The following is a 24,890-nucleotide window of genomic DNA, read 5'->3' on the forward strand; positions in this document are numbered from 1 at the left end:
CTATAGATACTTGTTGAAAGTAAATAATAAAAGCATTTTATCTGAATGGCTGTCATTTTCCTGTTGAGGGGTACATCTGGTACATAAGTACATTTGTATGCGTGTCTGCCTTATGTGAACTACTCTAATTTGGTTATCCTGATAGGTACCATTGTAGCTTCATTCTAACAATATTAGCAGAGAGGAAGAGGTCAGTCATTTTCAAACTGTAATTTGCAGTCACTCCAGTCAAAGGGATGGCAACAAAATTGAAACCAAGTAAGAAGGGATTTTAAGGAGACTAGTGGAAAGTATTCAAGCATCGTACCATAATTTGACATTTCAGTTCATTTCAGAAGCACTAAGTTAGAGAAAGGAAACAAGTTCACTGCATTGAGATTAAAAAGTCAGTAAGAGAATATAAGCTACTTTTTTTTTAAATTTATTTTTATATTTTATTTTTGGCTGTGTTGGGTCTTCGTTTCTGTGCAAGGGCTTTCTCTACTTTCAGTAAGCGGGGGCCCCCCTTCATCGCGGTGCGCGGGCCTCTCACTATCGCGGCCTCTCTTGTTGCGGAGCACAGGCTCCAGATGCGCAGGCTCAGTAGTTTGGCTCACGGGCCTAGTTGCTCCGCAGCATGTGGGATCTTCCCAGACGAGGGCTCGAACCCATGTCACCTGCATTGGCAGGCAGATTCTCAACCACTGCGCTACCAGGGAAGCCCTAAGCTACTTTTAAAGTTAGAGGGTTAAATGCTTTTATATATTACATACTGATCTTCTAAATTTTATGAGGGCTGGGTTACTTTCAAAGAAAGCAACATTTGTAGATTTATTTTTAGTTTTCTTCAATACTATTTTTCTTTATTTAAAATCCTAAGCAACAATGACTTTTTCAGAGATTTAATTAAATAAAAGTTTCATTTTCCTTACACTTCAAGTAAATAATATTATGGGGAAAAAAGTTGCTTAGAGTGACTTATTAAATGCAGAGAAAGAATGTCATGTATATATGGAGTTAATTTACTGTAGTCTACAAATGTTTACTGGGCACATCCTGTGTGTCAGGAATTTTGCCAGGCACAAGGCAAAGAGCATTGCTCTTATGGATATTTTTGTCTATCTGGAAAGAGAGACATCAAACAAGAAATTACAATGAACTGTGCTACAATGTTAAAAATGAGAGTATGATGTTTCCCGTGATTGGGTGGCTAAAGGTCCAGGAACCAGGAAGACCTCATGGAAGAATTAAAATTTAACTTCCGAATGAAAGGATGAGTAAAATTTAGCCTAATGAAGAGACAGGGGAAGACAGCATCAGGATAAAGAAGCAAAAACTTCCCATATCCACTCTCCAGAGAGTGGAAAGTTGAAGAACAAAAAGAAGTTTGTATAGTAAAAGTGTAGAGCACAAGGTAGGGAGATGTCAAAGGTAAGGGTTAGACCTGGAAAGTTAGAAATTTATCTACTTAGAAATCAGAAGCCACTGGTCCCATTGAATGTTTGTAGAAGAGCAACGTAAGATGTGAGCACTGGAAAATCATCATGACTACAGTTTCAAGATTATTTTAGAAAAGAGCATGACTGGGGACATGGGAATCACTTAGAAGCCTATTGCAACAATCTTGCTGAGAACCAGTGGTGGCCTGGGGTAAGAGCTGGTAATGGGCATGATTTAGGATATGGGATGGATAAGACTTGGCAAATAAATATACCAAATGATGAAGAAAAATTAATAAAAATCCTGTTTTTTGTTTTTTTTTTTCAACTTGGTGTATGGCATTGCTTTCTATTGGGCTAGGGGGACTTCCCTGGCGGTCCAGTAGTTAAGACTCCATGCTTCCAATGCAGGGGGCATGGGTTCTATCCCTTGTCGGCCACATGCTGTGTGGCCAAAAAAAAAAAAAAAAAAAAAAATGAAACCTTGGAAGGCAATCAACGTTGACTGAAATTCTGAAATATTAGGTGCATGACAGGAAAAAAAACTATTTCTTAGCTGTTTAATTCTATGTAACTATGCAGTATATCTATATATCTGTATACATAGATACATACATATAAACATACATAATGATTTTTTTTTCTTTTTCTTTTTTTCAGAAAACCAGAGTGCATAATTTATTATTCACTCTTTTAAGGAAATAGAGATCTGGAATTATTAACACACTTTCTTAAGAAAGAAAATATAAAATACAATTAAGTAGCCTTCTTCGAACAACATAATGAATGAAAGGGCTAGTCACAGCACTAATGGGCAACATCTTTTTTCTTAGATGTAATTCAAAATGAAAATGCCACATAGATAGACCTAACTCCTGTCTCCAAAATACACCTCCTATCCATGGCACTGAATACTGGACAATGTTTTCACCACTGCCTAAAGGCCCTGTGAAGAAAATCAAAAGAATTAAACACATCACTTCTTATCATTTATTATGAATTCACTCGTTCATTAATTAGTGCGTTAAATAAATATTTTAAACACTCACTATTGGCCACATCTTGGGATTGATGCTGCATGGGTTTACAAAATGCAGAAGATGGTCCTTCCTTTCAAGAAGCTCATTGTCTTGAAAATCCTTAGAATCCTTATCTGTATTTAGTACAGTGTCAGTGGTAATAGAGAAGCACAGAGGAAGGTCTCTAAACCAGCCCAAGGAAGGACTCCCCGAAAAGGTGAGGCTTGAATGTGGGAACCAAACTCAAAAGATATGCAGGAATTGACTAGGAGAAGACTAGGGAGGGAGTGTTAACAGGTAGCAGCAGGGAGCCTTCCCTGGGGCCTTCCCTGGTGGCGCAGTGGTTGAGAGTCCGCCTGCCAATGCAGGGAACACGGGTTCGTGCCCGGGTCTGGGGGTCTGGGAGGATCCCACATGCTGCGGAGCGGCTGGGCCCGTGAGCCATGGCTGCTGAGCCTGCGCGTCCGTCCGGAGCCTGTGCTCCGCAATTGGAGAGACTACCACAGTGAGAGGCCCGCATACTGCAAAAAGAGGTAGCAGCATATGGAAAGGGACAGAGAAGTGAAATCACCTCAGGCATTTGGAGAAGGGCAAGCAGTTAGAGAAGCAAGAAGCAGAGACCCTGAAGGATATATATATTTATTTGTTTGTTTGTTTGTTTTGGTCTGGGAAAAGAAATTGACTTTGTCCTGACAGTCATGAGAAGCTATTGAAGTTACATGACACGTCTGTATTTTCTAAATTGGAATATCTCCAACAATAGGGTGGTACTTAGCCTTGAGCCAGTCTATAAGTGGGAAGACTAGTTCAAAGGCCATTTCAGTTGGTGCTTGTAAGGGTGGAAAGTTAGGGAATGATTTGAGAAATATGTTGGTGTTTAAATCAGCCTGGCTTGGTGACTGACTAAACATGGAGAAATTGAACAATTGGCGCCTAATACACATGCAATGAATATGCTCTCTATAACCATCAGTGTTTCCCAAGTTCCCAGTGCTACAAGTATTGCTGTTATACTGACTCTTTGGGTCCTCAAATCGAATACATCACTGTTTATAGATTTCTTTACTTCAAGATATTTCTTAGAAAGGACCCTCTATTTTTCCAAATGCCACCTTGTCATGGCAAGTTTACTACAATCTTCCTGACAATATTCCTTAATTTGATATGCTAATTTCTTTAATCGTCTTCCTTTTGGGGTTAAAGATAGTTTATTCTAAGTATGTAACTTATCCTGGAGATAATTTGAAGAACAAGGAAAGGAATGAAGGAAGCAAGGAAGAAAGGGAGGGAGGGAGGGAAGGAGGAAGGAAGAAAGAAAGAAAGGAGAAAATAATATTTTCTTGGTAACTTTTTCTAAAATCTTGAAGGTAGGAAATATATGCCCCCTTGACTTTGTTATTTAAGTGCATTGAGATGATTTCACAGGTGTATTTAATACTTGTGGATCTACCATAGGATTACACATATTGTAAAAACTAATATGTGATTATGCTATTTCTTAATTTTCAAATGTATAGCTCCTGATGATATCTCCAACCTGTCCATGGAAAACCATTTTAAACACCATTTGACAAATTTTTGAGGCCAAAAACCTATCAAGCACAATCGGAGAGAGTATTTAAGATTTTCCTTGTTAAAAGGAAAAATCTAATGCCTGACCAAGAAATTAAATTAAAATTTTCTTATAATTTCAATTATTTTATCCCTAGAAGCCATGTTCTAAACTTGATTATTAGTACTGAAGATGATAGGAAGTGCAGGACCATTGTCCTCATACCAAAGGTAAATTAATTTTCAAGACCGTGACTTTTAATCATTTTTAATAGTTCATTTTAAGTAACAATCACAGGCTGGAAAAAATTTTGAAGTACACATGTGAATGAATTGTGCTAAATTTTGGAATTATAGCTTTAGCATCCAAATCCCACCTTAAAAGTGTACTTTCTAAACCTGGGTTTATGAGTTGATGAAATATGTCCAGTCTAATACACCAAACAATTCACACAAAGTAAACTTGAATAAAGTATAAAACTTAAAAAAACAAGTTGAAAGATTAAAATATTCTTGTGTGTGTACACACACATACACGTATAGCATCAAAAATTATGATTAATATATGAAATATTTCACAATTCACATGTAAACCAATGTCACTTAGAAACAGTCAAATTTTGTTTTCCATACAAAGATTTTTAAAGCACATAGAAGTAGAAGTATTTTTCTGTCTTGTGCTACACTATACATAAGCATCCATCAACTGGCCACTCTCAATGAAGAAAAAAAGCTGAGCTGACAATATGGCTTAATGGAGAAATGTAAAGGTTAAATCTTAATGGAAAGAGAACTTCATCTGACCATGAGTCTTTTATCCATTTCATCCCAGTGGTCCTGTTGTTACTTTGACATTGACATTCACATGAGTTATAAACTGAAAAAGGATTTCCATAAAAAGAGCTAGCCAGCTTTGTTAAGTAAAACAGGTCCATTTACCTTCACAGTCTAATAAAAAGGTAGAAGTAAAGAACAGTGAATGAGAAAGAAGGAACCTGTTTTCCAACCTACATCTTCTTAAATATTTATATTTCATGTAGCTAGGAGGCAGATCTTATCATTTCATAGATACACTCAGTGGTACTATAGCATTTAATTTTCTTTACATTTGAAAATTTTTGTTTGTTGGTTTAACATTTTATAAACCATAACATTTTCACATATAGACACAGGTAACTTGACCTGACTTAGAAGTTCTGGTCTTGTCTTTCATACTGGAGAAAACTGTGCTAATGCTCTCTGGGAAAACCTAAGTCTGAGTTTTAAGAACAAGAGGCAGTAAAGCAACAAACACCAATTGAAATCCAAGGCTTGGATGAAATATTTTAGTAGGTACTAAGAGGGTGTCTGTGAAAACAATGGAAGAGGTAATCCTTGTTCTTGGGAAAGTTTACAAGATTTTTCACTGAAAGGACTATACCATGAGAATGCACAAATCACTTTGTCCATCAAGAAATCAGCTCTAAATACATAGGTAGTGAAATTAGAGGAGTCTTTATTTTTTGTGTTCTTCCATTAACCTACTTTATACCAAGCTAACTGTCAAACAACTTTCATTCATTTGTTCAAAAATGTGAATATTAATGTTCATCATATAGTATTAGCAAACTAGAAAAGAGAATAAGTTTGAGCCAAGCCTTGTCTATCGTATTTGGAGATAAAAGTTACAGAAGAGAATTACCATTTACTGAATGTTAGTTTATATGAACTAGCTGTTGTCCTAGTTGACAAAATCCATCATCTCACTATATCCTCATCATTCCGTAAGATAGGTGTTATTCCCATCTTTTTCAATGAGAAAGGTAAGGTTCAGAGAAATTAAATTTTCATTTTCACATATCATCTGGGTCAACTTCACTCTTACAGATTTTCTCCTGTTATGTGTGCTGAAAGTAAGCTCTACTTTCATAGGGGGAGAAAAAGCACATTTATAATTTATGGTACTATTAAGGCACTTAGAAAAAAAGATCTGTCAGAATAATGTTAGTTTTGGAATTAATAATAAATGTAGAAAATAAATTAATGCAATAGTGAAGTGCATTCTTTATCCCAAAAGGATATCAATTGGCAATTTCAGGTAAAGAGTCAATGTTAAAAATTTGCTAATATCTATGAATATTCTAAGGTCTGGTGAACTTCTATTCATCCTTCAAAGACCAGCTCAAAGGTGACCTCTCAGACACAGTTAATCATTTCCACTGCTATGCATTTACCTGTATTCTAATATATATCATGTCTTATTACAATTATTTCTTCACCTGTTTCCATTTTGATATTAAACTTCCCAGAGTTTGTGATTCCTTTTGACCCAAGATTTGGGATTTTAGCAAGGATGTGTGTGCTATACAGTTGATAAGTTACCATATACTGATATTCTGGACTAGTAACATATTCCAGTCAACAGAAAAACATTTCCAATAATTTTTTAAAGCTCCCTTTCTCTTTGGTTGGTGGTTTATTTCATCTTAATACGCCTCAGGATTTTTTGAAAGTTTTGAAAATATCTCTATTCTTTATTTAATGTCATGACATCTCAACATTTAGCTGATATTCTATTCAACTTTACAATATGTTATTGAAATAATTTCTCCAAAATTTAGATAAATTTGCTTTCATATCATTATGTCTTGGATAACACAGATAGAATTTTTTTCCTTGTTGTTTTAAGGTAATATTGATGGTCAACATGAAAAAATGCAATGTATTTAAATCTGTGTAGTATTTTCCCCTTCCCTTTTCATAAAATGGAGGGGAAAACAAGGTCCATTATGAGTTCCCTATATTATCTACGTTTTTTATTATGCAAGTATATTTAAACATATGGGGAAATTGCCTTAAAGAGTAAACATATAGAAAAAAAGCCAATGTGTGGAAAAAGTCTCAGTCTACAGCACTATTCTTCAACAAAGCCTGTTTTCTTTATTTCCATATAAAACAAAAGAGCTAGTCATATGTAAGTTAATAAAGTGAACACAAGGGAGATGTACCTCCAAATTAGAGCCAGACGGTGAATAATAGAGCAGGAATGTACTTAAAGCCTGGTACCAGCTCGTGACAAGGTCTGTTCTCTGTCTTAGCCCTCGACTTTTGGAAAAGCTTCAGGAGCTATGAGAAAAACTTTCAACCTGACAAGCACTCCGGGGCTGGGAAAGGCTCCTGTTTTAATTCAGCCCAGATGTGATCCTTAATGAAAGCATTATGGTTCTGCAGCTGCAGTGGATAGTACAGGCATTTTTAAAAGAATAAACTATTTAAAGAGATTTTCTTTTTCCCTCTTACAATTATGCTTGACCTGTGTTGGGGTAAAATCTTAAGATATGGTATAAAATAATTTACAGTTCCATGACCTTCACAGTCTGAGTATTATCCTAAACTTCATGCAAAGGAGAGAAATGTGAAACTTCAGGATGTATGGACTATATAAATATGTTTATCATCCTGTCTAATCCAATAATTCTCCAAAAGCTAAGTTTTAAGCATAGGTAGTACGAAAATAATAAGTATGAAATATTAAGTATGAAAATACTAATCCAACCAAAATACTGATTCTCAAGATATAAGCTAAATTATTTACATAGATATTGTTTATTCATATTTGCATTTGATTACAATCACTGGCAGCTATACATACATATAACAATACATAAATAATATGTTTTTTAATTAAAAAAATTTAAAGTTGTAAATGTAAAATGAATGTGATTTTTTAAAGGCAACACTATCTTTTAAAGACGTAGATGGAGAGATTCCACTTGAATAATCTGACCTGCCCCTTCAATATTCCAGAAACATAATATGCTGTAGCATCTAATTGTCAATCTGACTTCATCCCAACATGAGAGGGAATCCTCCACTTAATATGATTTCTGTTTCTATCAACAAAATAAGAAAATAGGTGGATAATGTTTGGGAGGAAATGAGAAGTTATGATTATTTTGAAGCATTCTTTGTTTGCCTTGTTTATTGTTTTGGAAATGCTCTAGTTGGGTGGCATCCAGTGGGAACTCAGGGAAAAGCATTTTACATATTTATGGAAACATTTGCTAACCATATAACATTCTTGCTAAAGAAAAACCTCCATTAAGCCCATAAAATAGTTTTTAAGCTGTTATAGGAAGTTATTTTCTAAGAGTAACAAGAAAAAAGAAAAAGCAGGGAAGAACCAAATGATTGAAAGGTATTAAATGATTCTGTTTGAGAGCAAGAAATGCAAGTTATTATTTGCTGATGGATTATTCAGAATGAATTTCATCATTCTTGTTACAAATGTGTTTTTGACACTTTAATTATGAAGGAACTATTCTGAAATACAATATGAGTAGAAGATGCTATAAGTTTAAGTAAAATGCTATTACATCCTCGTTTTACAAAATTCACAATCACATTGAAATTAAACAGCATTCCTCTTTTGTAGAAAGAAATGCTTATTGCAAAAATGGAATGTATGTGGATCCAGTGACATTTTAATCATTTTATTTTATACAGTATTCAGAAATAGTGGAAATGGAATGGGGAAAGCTTTGCAATTTACTGCATATATATAGCACTATGTACACAGCATACTCTTACATGCCATAAAGATGGAACTTTTTCTACTGTGATTTAGTGAAAAAAGATATTCATTAAACACTGGCGAGTAGGTAACAGATGTTGGTACCTGAGTACGCTCATACTGCTAAACTCTTTGCACCCAGATGGTTTTACTTCTTCTACCCTCATGCCCCCAATTTACTAATGAACATCTCGGTTTGTAATTTATTTGGGCACATTTACTCTAGAACAGTCAGCCAATCAGCTCAATGACCATAATTTAAACAATAATCTACAAATCATTTTTACAAGCTACGCCTATTAAGTTGTGATGTGTTGATAAATTTAACAGAATATATAATGGCACGTGGGGGCCCTAATAAACATGCATTCTGAATAATACAAAATCAACTGATTAAATAATTATCCAAGAATTTTCAGCCTGAGCTAAAGTGGAAAATAGAACCTCTAGAGTTGAAAATCCCATTCTTCTTTTCAGCAGATGGAGATAGACTATAATAAAAATTTGACGCTTAAAGAATGATTCCCTTACGTTTAGAAATTTCCACCTAAATTAGAAGACGTTCATTTCAAATTTTCACTTCTATATGGTTAGGGTAGGCATACATTCAACACCTGGGAAGATTTCTGAAGCTATTATTTTAAACTGAGTTAAAAGGTTACATGTATGACTTTAAGGTAAATTCACCTGTAGTGTTTGTCTCCGGTACATCTCTAGGCAGCTTAGAAAACAGGCAAGTTACAAGAGTACTCCCTCTATTTTCACAGGTTGTGCTTATTTCACATGTAAACATGTCTGCCCCAGTGCATAGTCATTCTCAAGACCAGAACGAAACACTACACAGGTCTGCAAGTCAAGAGAAATGCTAACTGAGTGGGTTAATTTTATTTCTAGACAAGTTAGGAAAATGTTTGGCCAGGATTTTACTGTGCTCAAGAAAAAAAGGCTGTGTTTGCTTCTATTCTAGGAAAGGACCCCAGCTTATAGAAGAAGGAAAAGCAAAAACTGAAAAGACCATTATACGGAGTTTGGGAACATGACCTACTGTAATGTTTAGTTTAATTAGGCCTCCTTCTCTAAGTATTACGCTCCCCAAAGGGTAACCTGTTTTAAAATTCTATGCCCTTGAGGGAGAAGAATATTGAGATCATCAACTTCCTGCCACCCTCCCAGAAGCAATTTTACAACAGTAATAGTAGTATAATAAATTGTATAAAAGTATATCATTAAACGTTGTGAAACACATATAGAGTTAATTACCCCTTTTACTTAGCCTGCACCTGTAGAGACTTTATGTTTGCAAAGTATATAACCATGATTTATAATATCAGTCAATAAGTACTTAGTAAAGTAGGTATTCTGAGTCAATATCATTTTACAGGTGAACCATTCATATGGCAAAACCAGTCTTTTAATATTTAACATATATATGATCAAATATCAACCTTCATAAAAATTAGTCATATACTTGAGCAATTATTAAGAGATATCTAATCACGATTGTTTTAAATTTTAAATAGAAAAATCTTTTCATCTTTGGAGATAACAAACATCCCAAGTATTCTTTTTTGTTTGTTTTTTAACAAAAGAAAGTATAATTTCTTTGCTTTCAAAGCTGCTTTGCCTCTTTCATCCCTTTTGTATGGGAAATTAGTGACGCATATGGTTCTGAAATTCAAATATAATGCAAAAGACTTTCTACATTTCAATCATCTGAATTCATATTTAACGTATTGAAAAATTAACATACATGGAACATTTCCAAAAATGTACATATCACACGTGAAAATAGCATAAAAAATTCAATCTTCTTGGCTTTGTTTTATATTAGCAAAGCTGGTCCCAGAGAGTTTTGACTATGGCAAGACAGCAGCATTTGCATCCATTTCAAAGAGGCATGAGGGCCATCCCACTTGCTCCTGCATCTTCCCTGTGCCATTTTAATAGAAGATGCCCTCATTTAGCAGCAACACCTCAACTGTACAATATGCAGGGAAACATAATTAAATTTAATAGGGGCTACCCCTGGTTTGAAGACACACTTGATTTAAAGCCACTCACAATTTAAAGCTGTAGGGAGATGTAATTAAATTTTATAGAAGCCACGGCTTTTAAATGAAGACACATGATCTATGTGCATGTGTGAATATACACACACATACAGTAAAAATAAGACATTTAAAAAGGTATTCTTCTGTAATTATTTATATTATGATTCAAAAATACAAGACTTAATAGTGCTCAAATGGTATGAAGGCTGTTTTTATTCATGTGATAGGTGTGACTATAAGAACATACCATGATAATTATCATTGTACTATTACAATAGTAGCTTATTGACTAAATTGATAGATATTTATCAATATACATTTACTGGTAATGTTACCTATTCTTTATCTGGCTTTATATATTTATGGCAATGACATCAATAAAAAAGCTTTGATAAATCATGTGTCTTTTGTTTTTTGCTGCCTGTACACCAAAAGACTTACTAAAATGATGTGATGTTATCTTAAATAATCTAAGAATAAAATTTACATGTTTGCATATGTATGTAATATACAAGTCATTCAAATTTGGAAAACATTGTACATACTCTTATTATATATGTTTATACAGTGTTTATTAATACATCTAAAAAATTCCAATATGTGGGAGGAATCAAGACACAAATCTATCACAGTCTCCTACCCTCAAACTTTTGATTTAGTCTTTAGGGTTATCTACACTGTTAATATTAATTTATGTGCTCAAATTTGATCAGTTTTAATCTTTTACTAAAAGGGAACAAGATATAAACGAAGACTCAAAGTCATTAAGTAAATGTCTTATGTGGGGATAAAAAAAGCTCCTTTGTAGATTAAATCTTTGAAGAAGATCCTGTGAAAACTCTTCAGACTTTGTTCCTTTAATGTCTATTTAATGCCTTGGAGAAGACATCTTCTGTTTTGACCCTCCTTGAACCCTAGACAGTAGCTCAATAAACCTCGGAAAGACCAAAAGTTTCAGAAAGAATGGTCTTTAAAGCCAAAAACCTTGCTCAGGGCTATAACCTCAGTGTGAGACTGAGCTCAGGGAAGAAGGGAAGATCTCCTATCTTTGCCACCATTAATTATCCACTCAGTAATCTACTCCTGCCATAAATGCAATACTTTCCTAACTGGACTCTTCTTTCCCATGCCTCAAGCCATGGATCATCAACCAACTCCCAACCCCCACTCACCCTGAAAAATCCTTCCTTTGTTGTTCAAGATTATTAAGCTAGGTAAACTGTGTAACCAGTTTTTAAAGCAAACAATTAGATCTTTGTTTTTACACTAAAGCTCCTTAGAGGCCCATATAATGAATTGTCTGAAGTAAGAAGTGTGGGAATTTCTGTTTTGGTCTAAATGTGTAGCATATTCTATTTTACCTACTGTTATTCAGTAGCTTAAAAAATAATACTGATTCTTTATATTACGGTGGTTGTACTGGTTTCTTATTTTCCTTCTAACTTAATTTTTTCTTTACTGCCTATACTTTGTAGAATCTTTGTAAATTATATTCCATAATACTACTTATTATATTTCAAGTACAGAGAACACTAAGAAAAAAGCTGATCAAAACAAATTGTGTAAATTAAACTACATTTTTTTTTTTCTTCATGGAAAGTAGTCAGTGTAGCAATCAAATTGCCCAGCTACATTACTAATGACCTTGTGCCAGCATCCACCACTGAGTGCTAGGTGCTTAACAAATGAAGATATCATAAAAATGTCAACAGTTGTTATCTAAGGTGAGATGGGATAATGAGTGACATTGATGTTCTTCTTGTATTTTTTATTTTGAAACTTTACACAAGTATTTATTAGCAAAGAAAAAATTATTTATATTATATATTTATTATATAAATGTATGATATAAAGTATATTTATATTATTTAAATACATTTAAAGGTAAATACATGTGATTAACATTTCAAAACTGAAAAATAATTACTTTATATAAACTAGTTTCATAAGAAGCCTCTTTTTGTACTGAAAGCTGTCACCCGTCACTGTGCCTGGCTCATTATGTATAGAGGCTACTTAGATGGTTATTTTTTTCCTGCTGTCATGTTTTGTTTTTCCATGTATAAATTAAAAGAAATTGCATCAATCCAAATATTGGATAATCTTCCACAATACATTTTAAAAGCCCATAAATTCTTTTTATATTTAAATATAAATTTACAGACCTAATTGTGATTTAAAACTCTCATCTAGCCTTTATTAATTCTATTACTGGTTATTGGGTAACGAAATCTTAGAGGAGTTCATATTTGGACTTTCACACCTAAGTCAAGTTTTATCGACATTCCACGTTCATTTTATGTCTAATTAAGGTTAAGGTTTTGCTTAAAAATGAAAAGTACAAGAAATTGATCTTTATTACAGAATCATAATTCATGATTAGTTTAAGTTGTCTTCTTACACCTAAACATTAGCCAGAATTGTTTTGTTTTTATTTGTGTTGTTATTTTTATTTTTTTCCCCTTGATGAGTTGTTTAGTATAGTGGTTAAGACAAGGATATTGTATTCACACTGTCTTGGCCTTAAGTCCCATTTCATTCTCTCATTCAGTAAATTTTGAATGAGTGTCAAATTTTTTCTAAGGATTGTCTGATCTTGGAACTCAAATCAGTTTCATTTCCTCATCTCTAAAAGAGAAGTAAAATATAACTGATGGGGTTATTGTGAAAATTAGGTCAGATGATCTAAAAAAGGCTTTAGTACAGCATGTGCCACATAATAAACATAGAAGCTATTACTGTAAAGCATCTATTTATATGAATATACTTATAAACTGCTACAAATAGATTTGTGTGTAGCATACAACAGGACTTGATGGGATTTTTACTCAAAGAGCAGAACAGGATTTCTCTTCTTAAAGGACAAATTCGAGTCCTTTATCTACATTCATGGACTAGCTGCTTATCAAGATTCCAACGTAAAAATATTTATAAATTTACTGAGAACAGGGAACGTGCTTTATTCTTCCTCTCTTTCCTTCACCTAGCACAGTACCTGACACCAAATTTGTACTAAGTAAAGTTTTATTGAATTAAAAGCTTAAGTAGCAGAAAACATGGACATTAGTTTGAATCTCTCTTGTTCTTATGACAGGTAAACTGATATATATAATATGTCAAATATACTAATTTTCCTGAGAAAGAAATATTCCATAGAGTTATACATATGGTAACTGAGTCTTATAAGCAAAAGATTTAAAATAAGGCTTTAAATAACTAGGTTAACATGTATAAAGGTAGATTAATGTGACAAGATCAAGATACAGCATGATGAAAAATAAATTTTAAGAATAAAGATTCCAGCAAGCATCCAGGAAGAAAAAATAGGTCACATGTAAGAAAAGAAAAATCATACAGAGTTCCAACTTCTCCATGATGTTTAAAGTCAGGAGATAATGAAACAACGTTTTTAGAGTACTTAAGGGCAAAAGATGTAACTGAAGGATTTTATATGCAGCCAAGTTGTCATGAGAGATAATCTCAAATAATTAATGGTTCATAAAGTTTACTACTAAAAATATTTTCCTGAAAAAATTACTCAAATATGTCATTTGCCCAACCAAGAGATGCACTAAAATATAGAATTCAAAAATAAGGATGAGTTAGCTTTAAAAGAAAAATTTAAAGCTTTATATGTAAAAAATGTATGATAAATGTGGTTATAAAACATAAAGCAAAGTCATTAACCAAAAATTTTGCCGGAGAAGATATAATTTATAGTAAAATTCACCAATGATAGAATCAAAATTCCATATTACACAAAGAAGAGTTATGCATGAGAACTCAGTTTGGGGGAATCACGTGTCATCTTTTTTCTCTTCTTTCCTTTCCTTTTATTTCCCATATTTTCTATAAATGAAATATTTTGCCTATTTAAAAAAATACACATGATATAATAATAAATGGATAAATTTATTATCAGCTTATACTATATGTTTTTGTATTAAATGTTAATATCTTTTATTAGGAGGGTTAATACAATGTACTTTTTAGATGAATATAAACCACAGCAAAGAATGCATTCCAGATTTATCCTTGAAAGTAGCATTGCTCCCCAGCTATATCCCAGCCTCATCTGAGCAATAAGATACTTTCAAGTTACAATGTTCTTTTCCTCCCCTGTGTTTTCTGGTTTGTTCTCCATTTTGGGGGGGGAATATTTCCAGTGCTCTAATCCTATTGAGACACATGTCAGACTAGCTTCTGCCATGCTTCTACCTCCCACTTCTATTGGAGGACATCATTTTTTCCTCAAGTATCAAATGATGAATGGACGGCTCAGTTCTGCGCAACTGCTTATAATTGCACATGGAATCTTTCAGTCTCATCCCTGTCCATCAATAGATGGGACCCATTTCTGCTTCAGTCTGTCCATCTTCTCTATCTATTATGCCCCTTCCCTGAGCTTGACCAAGCTTTAGTGCGTTTCACATGGCAGTCCCTTGCTTTGGTAAATTCACAGCCCTAATCATTATTCCTGTTGACTTTAGTTGTGGCTCTAATGCTTTGTATATGAGTCCCTTAAGATAATTGTTTAGCATAGCATTTCTTTATCCTTTACAAATTCCTACAATTTTCATAATCACAGTAAGCAATAATATTACTGGCTGTTCTTTTGAAAACAACAATTAAAGTTTACCATTATTCTTCCTTGGTGAAGAATAAAAAAAAAAATTAACAGAAATTTTTATAAGAATTTGTTTTCACATAGGTTGATCTGTGAAAGAAAAATGGGGACATGAGGTCAATTATGGAAAGATAAAGTCAATGAAGTGACAAAGAGTGTGGTCAAATTCCATTTTAAAAGTGTCTGCTTAATAGTCTCCCTAAAATCGCCTTTAAAATACTATGAAGATACATTTTTTTTTATATAATTAGCACAATTACCCCAAATTAAGATATATGGAGAGCCCTTGGCCAGAATCAAAAAATATTTCCTCACATATACATATGAGGCAGCAGGAATATAAAAAACTTCTTAATAGATATCTCATGTTTGATCTCATTAGAAAAGTTGGAAAACAATAGAAGTCCCTCTTAGGATCCATCTATTTGAGAGAGTGTAGGAAGGAACTGTCACACTTTCTGTTCCCTTGGTTCAAAGCTCAGAGCATGTAATGGAAATATGGTCACTGATCTCTTTTCTCCACTATTGTTAATTTTTGTAAGTTGTACGTCATGCTACTCCCTTTTCACTTGATTTTCAGTATCCCTCCAGCCATAACATCTTCCAGAATATAGGACAGTAATGAGAATAGACTTGTAGGAGCACTTTGCATTTAGGGAAGACTTGAAGATGAGGTAGGGAGGGTACTTTTATCAGAATGATCAAAGGCTCTGTGATGGAAATACACATGGCATTTTTCAGGAAGGCCATTGTGGTTGGAAGATATCATACAACAGAGGAATGGAGGGAAGTGAGGTCAAAGATGTAGACAGTGTAAGAAGTTTAGATTTTACTTCAATAGCAAATGTTGCCACAGAGGGTGTAAGCATGGGATGGTGTGAGCTATTTTTTTGTTTTCCAAAGGTCACTGTGACTGCAGGATTAAAGATAGTCCAAAAATCGCCAAAAGTGAAAGTAGGGAAACCAGATAACATGCACAGTTACAACAAATACCTTGAGTTAATGGTGCGTTCTGCATGTGTGATATGGCATCCCTAGCAGGAGGGGGCGTTAAGCTCTGTTAGAACCAAGAGTGGAGCTGGAGAGGCAGTTTGTGTAGAGTTTAGAATGTGGTTAAAGGGGTTGGTTTGGAGTGAAAACCATAGTCAGGGTCTTGATATGGCAACTAACTGGACCACAATCTGAACCGGGTCAGTGAGGTATTAGAGAGAAGGAGATGAGGATCAACAGCTAAAAACAATTTTGCTTGCTAGGGCCTCTTAGATGAACTGTTTTCATTTAGTGTATTAGTTGGCTTTTGCTGTGTAACAAATCACTCCAAGATTCAGGAGATCAAAACACTGATCATTTATTCTCATTGATAGGTCTGAAGGTTGGCTGAGGTTGACTGATGTGGATTGGACTCAGGTGGGCTTAACTTTATGCTACAGGTGAGTCGCCCATATCCTGATGGGTTAGTTGAGACATATCCTTCATGCGTATCTTACCAAAAAACAGAGAGACAAGCAGAGACACCTGATGACTTTTAGGGCCAAGGCAGACCTGGCCCATGTCATTCCTGCCCACATTCCATTGGCCAAAGCAAATCTCCTGATCAAGCCCAGTGTCAGTCCGTTTGAGCTGCTGTCACAAAAAGACAATAAACCAGGTGGCTTATAAACAACAAAAATGTATTTCTCATAGTTCTAGAGGTTAAGAAGTGCAAGATTATGGCACCACCAGATTTGATATATGCTGAGAGCCTGTTTCCTCATTAAAGACAATCTTCTCACTGTGACCTCACATGGCAGAAGGAACAAAGGAGCTTTTGGGAGACTGTTTTATAAGGGCACTAATCCCATTCATGAGGGATCCACCCTTGTGACTTAACCATCTCCCAAAGGCTCCAACTCCTAATACCATCATCTTGGGGGTTAAGATGTCAACACACAAACTTTGTGGGGGGACACAAATATTCAGACCATTGCACCCAATATCAACAGGATGGGGATATAGTTACTCTAGAAGAAGGAACTGCAAGTTCACATGACAAAGGTTGGGGACAGAGCTGCCTTCATAGGGTGTTATTTTTTCCAGACACAGAGTCCCATGCTTAGAAGGATCCATGGTTGGTTTAATGCTCTGTTGTTGCTGTCTTGAAATTCTTAATCATTTTTTAACAAGGAGCTGTACATTTTCAGTTTGCCCAAGGTCCTGAAAATGATGTAGCTGGTCCTACAGGTGGATACAGGGAAGAGTGAAACTTCTGGGCCAATGACAAAATCAGCCACAGGGAGATACACACATTTATATCATGTCTTTAAGTCACCATATGGCTCATGGTTGTTGCTAAAAAGAAGCAAAAATAGAACAATAACAGGAGTGTTATACTGACTGATGGAAGAAACAACAGACTGTATAGAGGAAATGAAAGACACATGAAATAAAGTAAAAGGTGAGGAAACAAAAGTGGAGGTCTTTTGGAAAGAAGTTTTAAAAGCCAGAGGTGAGGACTGACAGAGGAGAAAGAGAAAACAAGAAAATTATTGGCAAACTAATTTGAGCATAATTTAATCATGACATTCAGCTATTCAGTTAACTGAGAAAAGTATACTATTTTTTTTTGCAAATTTAAAATATTACTCTCCTGAATTTTATTCCTTTCAGAGATGTAGAATAATATTTTTAGATAAATGATTAAATCTGTTAACATCTATTTAAAGGCAATTGTGACACAATGGTTATGAAACAAAGTTAGCTGTTAATTAGGATAAAAATTACTTCTTATTGATAATTTTAGCTGGCAAGATTTCAAACACTACATTAGGTGATGATCATATGTTTTGTGACAGGATTATGGCCTGCATCATAAACCATTCTGAAATGTATTATAATATTAAAATTATTGGCTACTTAAAACATCGTATTCAAATTGCATTCAAATTTCACATCTACCCACGAACTAATATGTCAAGTCTAAATGCTACTAAATCACATAATCACTCATTTACTTTCACAGTCATTTTGTTCATTCTAAAGAAATTTGTTATGTGCCTACTATGTGTCAGACACTTTGTTTCACTCTTTTCATAAGGGCTGTTATCATATCTTTAAAAACCCTTCAACAAATAGCTAATAGATAGAAATAGTAACTTTGACTTTTAGTACAGCAAATAAATTCCACTAGATTAAGGATATCAAGAAAAGTCCCTCAGGTTTTAATTCAGAAGGAAGTGTAAAAAGGTCAGGAGAATACTGCTCAGAAATATATACAGTAATAAAGAGATTGAGACCTTTCCCACAATATTCTGAAATAACTGGGACTATCAGTGCAAATCTTCCCTGGAAAAAATAGTTGAAAACTTAATGTTGAAGAGGGAAATGCAGTTATTCGAAGAGATCAGGGGACCTATGTAAAGAAAGAGATTGAGGACATATATAAAGGGACCAACCTTTATAAAAATGATGCTGATCTCCGTTGAGGAGTACAAAATAAGAGGATTTAGCAAATAGAGGAGGCTAAATGATAGGAGCAATGAAACAAATTTATTTTTCAGTCACCTTTGACTGGTATATGCTGAAGATCCACTTTGGGCCCATTGTGTGGGGCTTTCTTGGTAGCAAAATGTAAGCCATTCAGCAATTTATCCCTTTGCCAAGCTCATAAAATATTGTTCACTGTTCTAACATACCCCAATGAATATTCAATAAACACAAGATTGGGCTAAGAGGAAGCTATATATACAGAAAACCCCTATTTATGCTATCACAATTTTGCATTTTCTCATTTCCTGAGCCATGAAGTTGTCTATGTTGCTAATGTACAGATTTCCTGCCATTTGCTATCATTTCTCAGAAACTGTTAAAACATAATCCCATGTTTGCTGTGAAATTAGCCTTGAAAAGAAAGCTGCTGAAGAGTACATAGCACCTTCTTCAGTAGTACACACCTCACCAATTCCCACTGCTTTCCTATTTGGGTAGAAGAATATTGTATTTCTCTAGTCAGTGAACAAACAGGCATTCTTAAACACTTACTCTATGCTAGGCACTGTGCTAGCCACTGAGATAAAAGACAAGAGCCGACCATACCTCTTCAAGAAGGTTATCGAAGGGTAATGAGTACAGGTAGACTGCTCTGAGTTAGACTGTAAAAGCATCATTCTCACTGCTCTGTGGAGAATAGACTGGGAAGCACAAGGAAGGTGGTCAGAACAGGGGGCAAGAGTGAGGTCAGAGAATCCTATCAGTGGTCACTGTCTTAGGAGTTAGGTCAGCAGCTCAGCTAGAGCATTTTACATGAAGATTATGAGAAGCAGTCACATTTGAGATATACCCTAGAAGTGGAATCCATATTCTAGTAAGGAGTCAAGGATGGTAATAGGGTGTTTTGGCTGGTCTGAGGATGAATGGTAATGTCATTTACTGAGATGAGGAACGCGAAAAGAGGGATAGGTTAGGTCAGAATTAGTAAATCAAAGGTTAGTATTGGACTCGTCAAGTTTGAGATGTCTATTAGATGCCCAAGTGGAGAGGTCAGGGGAGAGGTTGGAGGTAAACATTAGCTTTAAATGTCATCAGCACAAGGGTGATGTTTAAAGTCACGAGATACGATGAGATCCCCAAGGGAGTAATTTACATAGAGAAGAAAAGATGCAGCAGCAAGATATCTTGCTTCCCCACAATAACTTAGATCTCAACTCCACCCTGGAGGTTGGTGATCTTGATAGCTGGTCACTTCCTGGAACTCACAAAGTTTTCCAGTCCTTTCTTGCACAGATGTTACTGACATCATGCTAGTCTCAGTGTTGTGAGTTGTGTTGCGCCTCCCTTTACTGGCTTTTTCTGAGCATGTACACAACCTCCTTTCTTCATTCTTTGAGCCAGAGGGGCATCGGTAACACACAGTGGTTGTGTGTTAAGAGGATTGACAAACACCAGCACCCATGACAAGGAAATTATGTTACAGAGAAAGTAAACGAAAATCAGTATCCACTATCATCACTTCCAAAGTATATGAACTCAACTGAGTCATCTGGACCCTCTTGCCTCTTTAGCTAGAGTAACAGACATTGTTCTCTGCTGGTTGCTCCCAAACCCCGTTCCTTAGTCCTCTCTTTTCCTATCCCCAAGCCCCACACCTTGTGCCTACCCCACCCTCAAGGAGCCTATCTTTTTTTAATCATACAATTTAAGTATTTTTTCTTAACTTCCCTATTCCTTACAGACTCTTGACCCTATCTTGGTATATTCAAAAGTTCTAGTAAGATGTTTTACCAAACAAAAGAGCAGTTTTTCTTCCTATAATATATTCTACTAGTCTCTAGAGTGTAAAAAATGCTGCAGTTTTTTTAAAAAGTGGTATCTTCCACTTTCTTTTTTGTCTAACTCTATTCATATTACATATGAATTACATATCACACTTCTAAGGGGATTCCTAAACGTATTCCTATACATGTTTAGGTCTGGTACTTGAAAATGCTGTGCCAGTTTCCTGGGATAAGTTAAGTTTAGAAAAAAAAAAATTAACTTTGTAATAAGCCAATTATTGTCCACAGCAAAAATGAACATATCATATTCTTTCTAATTTATTTTTTCACTTATACTTTCTTCCTATTATTATTAATTCCTCCCTTTCACTACAAAAGTAACATAGAAATGGTTGACTGAGCTGTAGAAACAGGAAATTGCTGGGAAACCAGCAACAGAATTTTGGAAACAGCCCAGCTTGGGAACTTGGGCACATCTATGGCTGATCCCAGCTCTTGTCATGCCTATCTGTGTGGCCCTGAGATGCTCATCCAACTGACCCTCAGTTTCTCATCTGCAAAACAGTGACCATTCCCTTGGAGGGTTGTTCTGAAGACAAAGAAAATATTTGTAATTATCTGCTACATAATAGGCAGTAACTTCTGATTATTTACTTGAGATATTCAGTCTCCACATTTTCCTTGGGACCACAGAAGATGGTCTAGCCCCTGGGCAAGTTGGGCAGTGCCACAGATCTTCTGTGTAGACTCTGACCCTGGAAAATGCAGGAGTACGTTCCCTGTGTTGCCCATCTCACTTGTCAGCTATTGTATTTGACTCCCATCTGCCATGTCAAAGTCACAGGGCTCCTGCTCTTGGCAGCGAGCCCTGTGCTGTCAGCAGTTGCTGACAGGTAAGACCCACTGGCCCAAGATCAGAAAGCTTGCTTGCACTGCAAAAGGACCTACCTCACCTGTCAGCTGTCACAGTCGATCTTTTTACACTGCTCCACTCCAGGAAATGTGATATCTCGTTCAGGAGAGTGTCTGGAATTATGAAATACAAAATGAAGTTATGGATGTTTGTTTATTAGCTTGTGTGTGGTGTTTCTGGAACTGCTTTTCTCTCGGTGGGGACATTTAGAAATGGCTTATTCCATGGCACTTTAGAGCCACACCTGAAGGTTGTGAGGCTGACTGCTTGGCTGAAAAAGTGGGGTGTGCTGCTAAAAAGATCCCAAATTCATCAACAGATTCCACCTATCAGGTGACAGGCCAGGCTCAGGGTATAGCTGCTGTGGAAACATGGTGAGATCCACCTGTCAGCTGGCTCCCAGCCAGTCTTTCTGAGTTTAGAGACCTGGTTCTAAACATGAAACACTGAGCTTCATAAAATCAGTGGTTTGCCCTGAGCATCCAATTGAAAGACATCATCTTTGAAAAAAACAGAAAATGATGTTAAAGAATCACAACCAATCCTATCACTGCCCCGTAAATGTAAGCACCATTTTAATTCTACTGAGGCTGTTGACTATAAGAAGTTTGACAATTTCATCTCCTCTGCTACCAACACACACACAGGAATGCCCACACACCATGTATGCACACACACACGCAGTATTCTTTTCTTCCAGTTTTATTGAGATATAATTGACATACTGCACTGTATAAGTGTAAGGTGTACAGTATAACGATTTGAGTTCCATACAGCATCAAATGATTATCAAAACAGGTTTAGTGAACATCTATTATCTCATATAGATACAAAATTAAAGAAATTGAATTTTTTTTCTTTTTATGGGAACTCAGAATTTACTAACAACTTTCATATATAACATACAGCAGTATTAATTATATTTATCATGTTGTACGTTACATCCCTAGTACTTATTTATCTTATATCTGGTAGTTTGTACTTTTTGACGTCCTTCATCCAATTTTTCCTCCCCTCACCTCCCACTGCAGGTAAACACAAATCTAATCTCTTTTTCTATGAGTTTGTCTGTTTGTTTTTTTTCTGAAGTATAATTGACCTACAACACTATGTTCGTTCCTGCTGCAAAACATAATGATTAGATATTTCTAGACATTTTTAAATGATCGTGATAAGCTTAGTTACAATATGTCACCATACAAAGATATGACATAGTTATTGAGTATATTCCCAAAATCTTTCTTATTTTGGGTCAAAAAAATCTACCCTTTTGGAAAAGATCTTTCAAATACCAACTGCCTAAAATTAGAACTAAAGTAATAATCACAAAATATCAGAGTAACACAGGCAGAAAAACAAAAAAAAGAAAAAGAAAAACAAAAATAGCAATTTCAGAATACACAATTTTGTTACAACAGTAATTCATGGTCTGAACATTCAAAAATTAGAGTAGTATAAAAGGGAACATTTGTGTATCCTCTTCCCCCAACTACTTCCAGAGAGTCCCATGACATGGTTTTTTATCACTCACACATTTGCTCACTGCTGTCTTCCCCCACTGGGATTTCACCTCGACCAGAGTTTGCTGTTTATCTAGCTCACCATAATATCACCAGTGTTGAGCTCAGTGCATGGTATGAGCAATCATTCAATGCCTTCCTGGAATGACTGAATATTTACACCCCTTCATAGAAAGTTGGTCCTCCATTGGTACTGGACTAACGAGAACCTGAAATGTAGATCTCTTTTCAATCAAGAACACTAAGTACCTGTCCTTTAGTCCCATTAGTTCATTTTATCTTGTTTTGGCTGCTATCCAGTTCCCATCAAAAAGACAGCTAAAAAATTGTATTTGAAAAACAGTGCCTAAGGCAATGTTTTTTAACTTGAATTATTCCATAGCTTTGCAAACTTTCAAATTTTTTACAATGGACACAACGATTTAAGGAATAAGGGGAATAAGGAGAGAAGCAACCAAGTTACTGAGGAAGTAACTGAAGAGAAACAACCATTATGCAGCAAGAGTGTTCTTGTTAGAGTTAGGTTTGAGTTTGGGAAATAGGTTCAAGCCATCTGTTCTTACCTAGACAGACAGGCTGGGTTCTTCGTAAGTTGTGAGATGTATCATTGGTAATGTACTACTCGTAAGAAATAACTGGAATATATGAACATAATTTTAATATAAATGAAAGAAGACTGGAGGTCAATATTGTCACTCTCACTCACACATGTTTTTAAACTCTTTCTTATATGGCAGAGAAAGGCAAGGTGTTTTAGCAATGCACCTACATATGCATTTCTCCAGCAGTGTATATGCATCACACTTGTTAAAAGCACCCTTTCTGTGCATTGTGGCAAAAAGTGGTAAAGGATTTCTGGCCTACAAAATATATTTACTGTGTTATTCTCTGAGTCTGTATCTACACCTTTATCAGGCTAAGACATCAGAGGAAAACAATATAAATGATATTAATTTCCCTTGGTGAAAATATTTCTATAATGTATATAAAGCCTTTTGCTTTCATATGTGGTAATAAAAATGCTGTTGCCTTTTAAAATGCATTAATTTTAGATTCAGTATTTTTATGATTCCATTTTAGCTCCTTTGTTGGTTTAATAGCTGTAACCTTGTTTGGCTATTTTAGTGGTTGCTCTAGGGTTTATAGTATACATCTTTACCTTATCATTCCATCTTCAAGTGATATTATAACGCTTCACCTATAGTATAAGAACCTTACAACAATGTGCTTCTATTTCTTCCTTCCTGTCTTTGTGCTATTGTTGCCATACATTTTAGTTCTCATGTGTTATAAGCCTCATCCTACACTGTTTTAATTTTACTTAGTCAACTTTTTAAAAAGAGGTTTAAAAAATAAAGTAATCTTGTGCATTAACCCAATGTAGCCACCATTTCCCACACTTTCCATTCCCTTGTGTGCATCCACATTTACTTTTGGTACCATTTCCCTCTGCCTAAATGGCTTCCTTTAACACTTCTCACAGTCTGGGTTTGCTGGTGATGAATTCTTTTAGCACTTGTAGGTCTGAAAATCTTTATCTTGCCTTCATTTAAAAAGATATTTTCACTGGCTAGAAAAGTTAATTTGACAGGTTATTTTTTTTTTCCTTTTTGTTTGTTAAAGATGGTGACCCATTGTCTTCTCACCTGCCGACTTTCCAATGAGAGCACTGTTACTATCCTTATTTTTACCTCTGACTTCTTTTAAGACTTTTCTCTTCATTAGTGGTTTTAAGCAATTTGATTATGATGGGCAGTGGTATAGCTTTCTTCATTTCTTGTGCTTACAGTTTGTTGAGCTTCTTAGATCTGTGGGTTTACAGTTGTCACAAAATTTGAAGATTTTTGGCCCTTATTTCTTGAACTCATTCTTCTGTCCCTCCCTTAGACATTCCTTAATAAACAATATGTTTATTGTTAGACTATTTGAAATTTTACCAAAGCTTCCTGATACCATATTCATTTATTTTAGTTTCTTTTACTATGTTTTA

The sequence above is a fragment of the Phocoena phocoena genome, chromosome 17 (genome assembly GCF_963924675.1).
Source record: "Phocoena phocoena chromosome 17, mPhoPho1.1, whole genome shotgun sequence".
NCBI lineage: Eukaryota > Metazoa > Chordata > Mammalia > Artiodactyla > Phocoenidae > Phocoena > Phocoena phocoena.